Raw genomic sequence first — 7,404 nt, forward strand, 5'->3', positions numbered from 1 at the left:
TTAAAGCTAGCTTCCAAAACCTTGCATGTGAAATAAAACTGGAAAGGGGAGAAAACAAAACAGTTGCCAAGAGGGCTTATTCCATGAATTCACTCAGACACTGCATAAATAACCTCGGGGTGGGTCCACTGTGAGTCAGACGGGAGCCAAGGCTCTTTCTATTACCCACCCTAAGCCCCACTTTGACGTATGGGCCACAGCGGCACTGCAGGTCCCCAGGAATCAGCGCGAATTCAGAGCCTATGCCTAGTAATTTAAGAACCGTGCGGACATTTCCTGTGCCCCAATGCACAGCCACTCTGGTAAATGGCTGCCAGTCCCTGTGGGGCAGATTCGGAGGAATATTTATAGCAAGTGCTTGTGGCAATAATGCAGGCCCCTTCTTCCACAGGACCTGGCCTCCGGAGGGCTTCTGGGTCTGTGAATCAGCGTGGATCTGGAAACGGCAGGTTTCATGGAATACATCCAGCCCAACACTCCTGTCTCCCCAAGCCCTTGAATTCCCTCCTCCACATCACGACCCCACAACCCCATTAACTGTACCATTGAGTCCAGATTTCAGTGAGTCAACCAAGTAAACTGTCAGAGCCACCCTCCGCTGCACATGCTAACAATCAAACCCAGAATCTCTAGTCAGGGCATCCACAGCAATGAACTCAGCCCAAACCAGTGTGATATTCTGCCCTCTTGGGTCAAAAACTCTTATAATACACTTCCATACACATTTCCCACATTTCTGCTGATATATATTAGCAAAGTGTGGCAATTCTTTTGAATTTTCCCTCATAGGTCCTATTGAGTTCCAGTCACCAAGGAATGGACTGAGATTTGACCCTTAAAAGTCTAGTGACAAGAGGGGGTGGTTATGTTGAATCTTAAGGAAAACAGGCATCCCCTTTCAGGGTATCTGCCTCTGCTGAGGTTATTACTGGGTTTTTAAGCAGAGGAAGAACACCCTCCTCAGACACTGGAAGGAAAACTCCCACCACCCATATGGGATGCTCCCAGCCACTTGGAGTTTGAGACCACCAGTTTCATCTGGGCCCCACAGATGTCCCCACCCCACATTTCAGGACCCCCTTCTTTCCCAGTTAATGCCCTAACTTCCTCATGAGCAATTTGTCAAGATGTGAATTCAATTGTGGTTATAATTCAGCAACCAGCACAATTAATTTTTTTATTTGAATTTCAGCAATATCAGCCCTGGGGCTGCAAGAAATAAGAGCTTTTGTAAGGGGCTGTCATGGAAGCTCTCTGGTTCTCACACCAGATGAGAAGAGAGAGTTAATGGACCTGAGCTTGTTGCTTTCTCTGTGTAAGTACTCAAGAGCCCTCCAAAGAATCCACCCCATCCCACAGTCCTTACAGCCATCATTACCGCCCTAACAGTCAAGGGCAGTACCACTCAGGCTCCCAAGGGATCTGCCTGAGTGGCGCTTTATCTCAATCCACCACGCGTAATATCTCCATTAATTGTATGGCCACTACACACCTTGGGTTACCAGCATTCCATTTCCTATTAGCAAGGGCTCATGCTCAAGCCCAAAGACAAGAAAAAACTAACCCATAAATCTCATATTTACAGGTCAATCTCCTGTTATCTCTCCTGAAACCAATTCTATATTGGTTTGGGTCCAACTGAGAAAAAGAAATCACACAGTAATTTTAACAGGGAACATTTCAAATGAAGAATTATTAAATTGTAACAGGAGACTGAACCAACAAACACTGGCTAATAGAAAGAACTATAGTTAATGTAAGAACAGCAGCTACAAGAAGCAGCACAACCCATAGAGCTGAGATTGAGCCTCAAAGCGTCCACTACCCACCCCCAAGGCTAAGATCCAGTCCCCAAGGAAGACCTTCTCAGGGCTTTGGTAAAAGTCCCAGAGCGAGTCCCCCAGGACTGAGGTAGAGCCCTAAAGAAAGAGCCCCCCCCAAAACCACGGCCGATGCAGAGCCCCCAGGGAGCACCCCTGATCCCCGGGCTAATACGGAGCAGAGAGCCCCCCAAAAAACAAACCTCCCACCAGGCTGAGACAGAACCCCAAAAGGTGAGAGAGCCCCCGCCCAAAGAAGACCTCCCACCCAGAGCTGAGGCAGAGCCCCCAAGAGCCCCCTCCTAAAGCTGAAATGAAACCCCCAGGAAAAGACCCTGGGCGAAGCAGAGCCCCCAAAGCAGTGCCCACACACCCCCCAGCACGGGCATCTGGACCTCACTGAGGGGCACGCCTGTGGGGCGGAAAGCTGGTCCGTGACGCACACCCACGGAACTTGCTAGAAATCCAGCCTGTGGGACTCACCAGAAGTCTGCCCTGAGGAATGCCACAAGGGCCGCTCACTAGAGGCGTCTCACCAGAGTCACCCCACTACAAAACCGCCTTAAAGGGGTGCGGGGTGCCGGCTGCTACACCACGGCCGCGGAGACCTGGCGGGAGACACCACCCAGGCGCACGGGACACGCCGCACGTGCTCAGGAGACCGCGCGCGGGAAGCCAGGGGGCGGGGCGAGCTGAGGGTGGGGGAAGCCAGGGGGCGGGGCGAGCTGGGGCTGGGGAAGCCAGGGGGCGGGGCGAGCTGGGGGTGGGGGAAGGCAGGGGCGGGGCGAGCCGGGGCGGGGCGAGCCGGGGGCGGGGCGAGCTGGGGCTGGGGGAAGCCAGGGGGCGGGGCGAGCTGGGGCTGGGGAAGCCAGGGGGCGGGGCGAGCTGGGGCTGGGGAAGCCAGGGGGCGGGGCGAGCTGGGAGTGGGGGAAGCCAGGGGGCGGGGCGAGCTGGGGCGGGGCGAGCCGGGGGGCGGGGCGAGCTGGGGCGGGGCAGGTGGCCACGAGCCACTCCGGCGCCCCCTACCGGCTGAGGCTGAGCTTGCCGTGTGGCCGGGGCCAGGTGGGTAGTTTAAAGGGCCCAGATTCACTTTCAGTCTGCAGGCAAAAAGGATGAGTTTAGAGCTGCAGGGCAATCGTGAATAGCTAGCTCGCAGTGAAATATTACCCAGCAATGAAAAAGACAGAATTACTAATACAGGGATTAATCTTCTAGGTATTATGTCAGGTGAAGGAAGCCAGATAGAAAACAGAACATTCTGTATGTTCCTGTTTATATCAAGTTCAAATACAGGCAAGTTAATCTATAATGACAAAAATTTTAAAAACAAGATAGAGAGTGAGACATTTTACTGAAAAGGTATACAATCAAACTTTCTAGGGTAATGAAAATATTGTCTATTTTGATTGGGCCAGTGGTAACACAGGCATTTACATTTGTGAAAAATCTTCAAATGGGAACAGTCAGTATCTGTGCATTTAACTGAAAATAAATTATAACTCAAATTTTAAAAATTAGCTCCCCCCCCCAATTTTTGGTTTCAAATTCAGTCACTGTGTACGGCTTGCACATGGTAGGTAAACAAATGTGTCTGCGTAAATAAATGTGTGTATGGATCATACACTCTTTTTTTCTTTTCTCATATCTAATTTGACAATCCCCCCAAATCGTTAAGCCACCAGTCTTCTTTTCTGGGTTCCCACAGACCTGAGCTCTTAGTCCAGTCATAGCTTTTATTACACTGATGTTCACTGCAGAAGGGCAGAATGTCCCATCAGAGTGACCAGCATGCTGTGAGCGCTCTGGGCTTGACTCTGCTTTCAATAGTCTAATATGTCTCACAACCTATGCAGTAGTTACTTCTGCAACCCCATTTTACACATGAGGAAATGTGGGTCTTGGGGAAGACAGCTGATTGCTCTGAGCCTTACTCTTCTCATCTCTGAAATGGGGAGGATATTTTCCCCTTAAGTTGTCATAAAGTACAAGTGCTTTATCCACATAGACTATTCAGCACAGTGTCCATTTGTGGACAAGTGTTCACCATGAGTAAACAATTCATTTCACTGATTCTAAGACCCACGTGTTTTCACATACTTAAAAACAGATTGTGTCTTGCAGTCCATGGCATCTCACAGTCTCCTTGGACAATGGTTGCAGTGACACAGTTGTCACAGCCTGCGCCAGGAGGAGGCCTGATCACACGGTTCATATCGTTGTCACGTCCACGTTTACGTAAGCATCGAATAGCTCTTTCCATAGGAATAAAATAAAATACAGTGAGCTGAGAAAGCGTCATGTCATACTTCAGTTGGCAGCCACTTTTCTTTCTTGGTGGTACATAAATTACTGGTGTGTCTTACAGTTGATGGTTTCTTAGATTGAATGAAAGGCAGTACAGTATTAGCATCACAGGCCCGTCTGTCTTCCCCCAGAAGATGATTAGATTGTTGTTCACTATTCTTCCTGCTTTCCTATTAGAAAGTTATACATCTGTGCCTTTGTCCTGTGACTTTGCAGTGCCTCCCACTAAGTAGAAAAGGAAAATTTCCCCACCCCAGCAACGTAGAGTTTGGCCGTGTAACTTGCCCTAGAATATGAGCAGCAGGACAGTGCGCCAATTTCAGCGTGGAGCCTTAGAGGATATTGTATATGTCTGCCCAGTCATGGAAGCAGAACTAAGTAGCCACTGTCAGAAGGAGATGGAGACAAGAGAAGCCACACTGGACCCAACCTGCAGCCTGTAGCAGGCCGTTCCAGCCGACGCAACCACTGTGAGCAAGAGCAATAACTGCTTAGAGTTATAAGCCACTGAGATTTGGGGGACTATTTGTTACACAGCATTAACGAAGCAGCGATGGCTAATATCCTCTCTAAACTATGAGTGCTTTGAGGGCAACGCCCAGGGTCCACTTACCTCTGTGTCTCCAGTATCCAGACTGGTATTTGGACATCGTGGGTGTAGAGGGTACTCAGAGAGATATCAGAGATGGAAATAGGCAAGGTTTGGAGTTAAACAGATCTAGATTCAAATCTCAGCTCTGCGACTTAGAAGGCGGCTGACCTTGGTGGAGTAATCTAGAGTTTCTAAGTCTCGGTTTCCTCATCTGTAACACGGGGCCTTGTACCCCAGGTGTGATGAGGAGGGAAGCTAAGGGTGTGCAAGGCTTTCACTCACTGCCTGTACCAGCAGGCTCTCCAGATGCACACCAGTTCCCTTTCTATGTGATCAAGTACATAACTGAGACCCTTGTAACCTATTTCTACACTCTAGAACCTTCCAGAACACTCTTTCTCTGATGTTCCTGGTACATGGCAGGCAGGATCTGGCTAGGAGGAGACATCCCTGAGATGGATGGTCTGGCAGAAGCCAGGAGAGACAGTTGCCAAGCTGATCCCAGCAGTTCCCGAGGGACCCTTTTTGCTAATTCTATTTCCAACCTACCTGATATCCAGCTGCTCATGTTAATGCCAGACTCAAACTTGGCAGACTTTGTATTCCCCCAGAATTGTCTTCTCCAGTTCTTCCCTGTGAAAATACAAAGGTAGGTAAGATGGGGGTGAGACAGTGGCCCATCTGGTCCAGGCAGGGGGCAAAGGTGTGTCAACTCTCCTGGCAGTAGGCCTACCAGCCAGAGGGGGCTATGCACGCAGAAGGCCTCTGGACCAGGGCATCCCAGGACACCTAGCAGAGGCTCCACCCTGGGAGAGAGTGTTCAGCAAGGAGGCCTGGATTCCAGGCCTGAGTCCGTCACAGCCTGCTGTGTGATCTGAGGCAGGTTCCTTAGCCTCTCTGTGCCCCCATTACTCTTGTCTCTGCAGTGAGTGATATCTAGGAATTTCCCATGGTTCAGGTTACAGTCCCATCTAAGAAGCCGGGGGAAACCATGGCCAGCCCTCCCAAGAACAATGCATCTAGCTTCAGTGGTCCAGGACCTTGGAGAAGATGACCCAAGGGAGCCATCTGGTGGGTACTGAGAACCCTGGGCTTCCTGGAATGTTGGAACTGGAGGCCCAGGGCCTTACCTCCCACTCAGACCCTCTTTGGTATCTCTTTACCAAGAAGCCTCATGAGGGCCAGGGAAACAAACTCCAGTGGACCTTCCTCCTGGGCTTCTTTCTCTGTCACCTCAGAGATGCCCTGGCTCCTGGCCTCCCCCATTCCTGCTCGTTAATTGTCTCTGCTGCCATGGTTTTCCAGAGCCTTCCACAGACAGCAGGCCCAGAAACAAGCAGTGAATCAGATTATCAGCCATTCTTGAGCTGAAGGGTCTTCAGAGGTGACCTACACACACGCACATGCACGCACACACATGCACACACACACGCGTTCACATGTACATGCATACAGATGTACATGTATGTGTGTGCATACACATATGCTCACATGTGTTTGCACACATGCACATCCACATATACCATTACACATATGCACATACATGTATACATGTGTGCACACACATGCACCCAGACACTATTCCTGTGCTCAGCCCTACACCCCCACGCACATACCCTGGCTGCTCTCCCTCCCAGAGGCCCAGGGACGGTCACCACCACCATCACATCTCCCGCCCGCCCCCACACCCCCTAGTCCCGCCATTTCCTTTCTGGCAAAGCCTTCGGTGCTCACCAAGGTCTTTAAGCCTCAGGGGACACAAATGGTGAACACTGGGCATCTGGGAACCACAGGATCGTCAACCCTGTCACCTCCGTGCCATGTGACCTCGGAGTTGCCAATGATCTGCTCTATGCCCTCACTGTTTTATGTTTCACACAGCCCTCAACGTGCATCAGGTACCATGCAAAGTGCTCACCTGAATTTCACCCTCGCAACAAACCTACAAGGCAGATAGCATTATCCCCACATGTTATTTACCCACTGCTGTGTACCAAGTTACTCCACAACTTCACAGCTTAAAATGACAAACACTGATTACCTCCTGTAGCTTCGGAGGGCCAGGAATCTGGGGGCGGCTTAGCTGGATGGCACTGGGTCTCCCATGAGGCTGCAGGCAGGCTGTCAGCCAGGGTAGCTGTCCCATCACTAAGTCCAACGGGGGTCAGGGAATTCACTTTCAGGCTCATCCACGTGGCCATTGGGAGGTCTCAGTTCCTCACCATGCGGGCCTCTTCATATGCTGCCTGAGTGGTCTCAGGACAAGGTAGTTGGCTTCCCCCAGAGCGAGTGGGAGGGAGAGACAGAAACTCAAGATAGAGTCTCAGCATCTTTAATAACCTAGTCTCCTAACCTTGGAAGTGGATGCCATCCCTTTTGACATGTTCTGTTGGTCACACGGACCAAACCTGGTACAATGTGGAAGGATATTGATAAAGGGTATAAATAGCAGAAGGTGAGGTTCATTGGAGGACATCTTGGAACCTGGCTATCATACCCCATTTTGCAGATGGGAAAACTGAGACTTGGAGAGATTAAGTGACTTGCCCAAGGTAACACAACCAGCAAGTGATGAAGTAGAGATTTGAATGCGAGACTGTCCACCTCTGATATCTATGTCCTTAACTGTGTATCTTCTCATCTAACTGACCTCAGTGTCCCCACATATTAGAGACGTCAGTGGAAGGA

The 7,404-nt window shown here is 50.4% G+C and overlaps 1 protein-coding gene across 1 annotated transcript in view; it reads right to left on the reverse strand.

Moving 5' to 3' along the window:
- Nucleotides 1–2,489, reverse strand: part of ACTL8 (actin like 8) — a 75,961-nt gene extending 73,472 nt beyond the window's left edge. The window contains exon 1 of the mRNA XM_081580892.1: nucleotides 2,304–2,489. The gene's annotated coding sequence lies outside the window, so the exon portion shown is untranslated. The remainder of the gene's footprint in view (nucleotides 1–2,303) is intronic.
- Nucleotides 2,490–7,404: the final 4,915 nt, after the last annotated feature.

Source organism: Giraffa tippelskirchi, chromosome 3 (genome assembly GCF_054371585.1).
Source record: "Giraffa tippelskirchi isolate mGirTip1 chromosome 3, T2T-mGirTip1v1.2.pri, whole genome shotgun sequence".
Classification (NCBI taxonomy): Eukaryota; Metazoa; Chordata; class Mammalia; order Artiodactyla; family Giraffidae; genus Giraffa; species Giraffa tippelskirchi.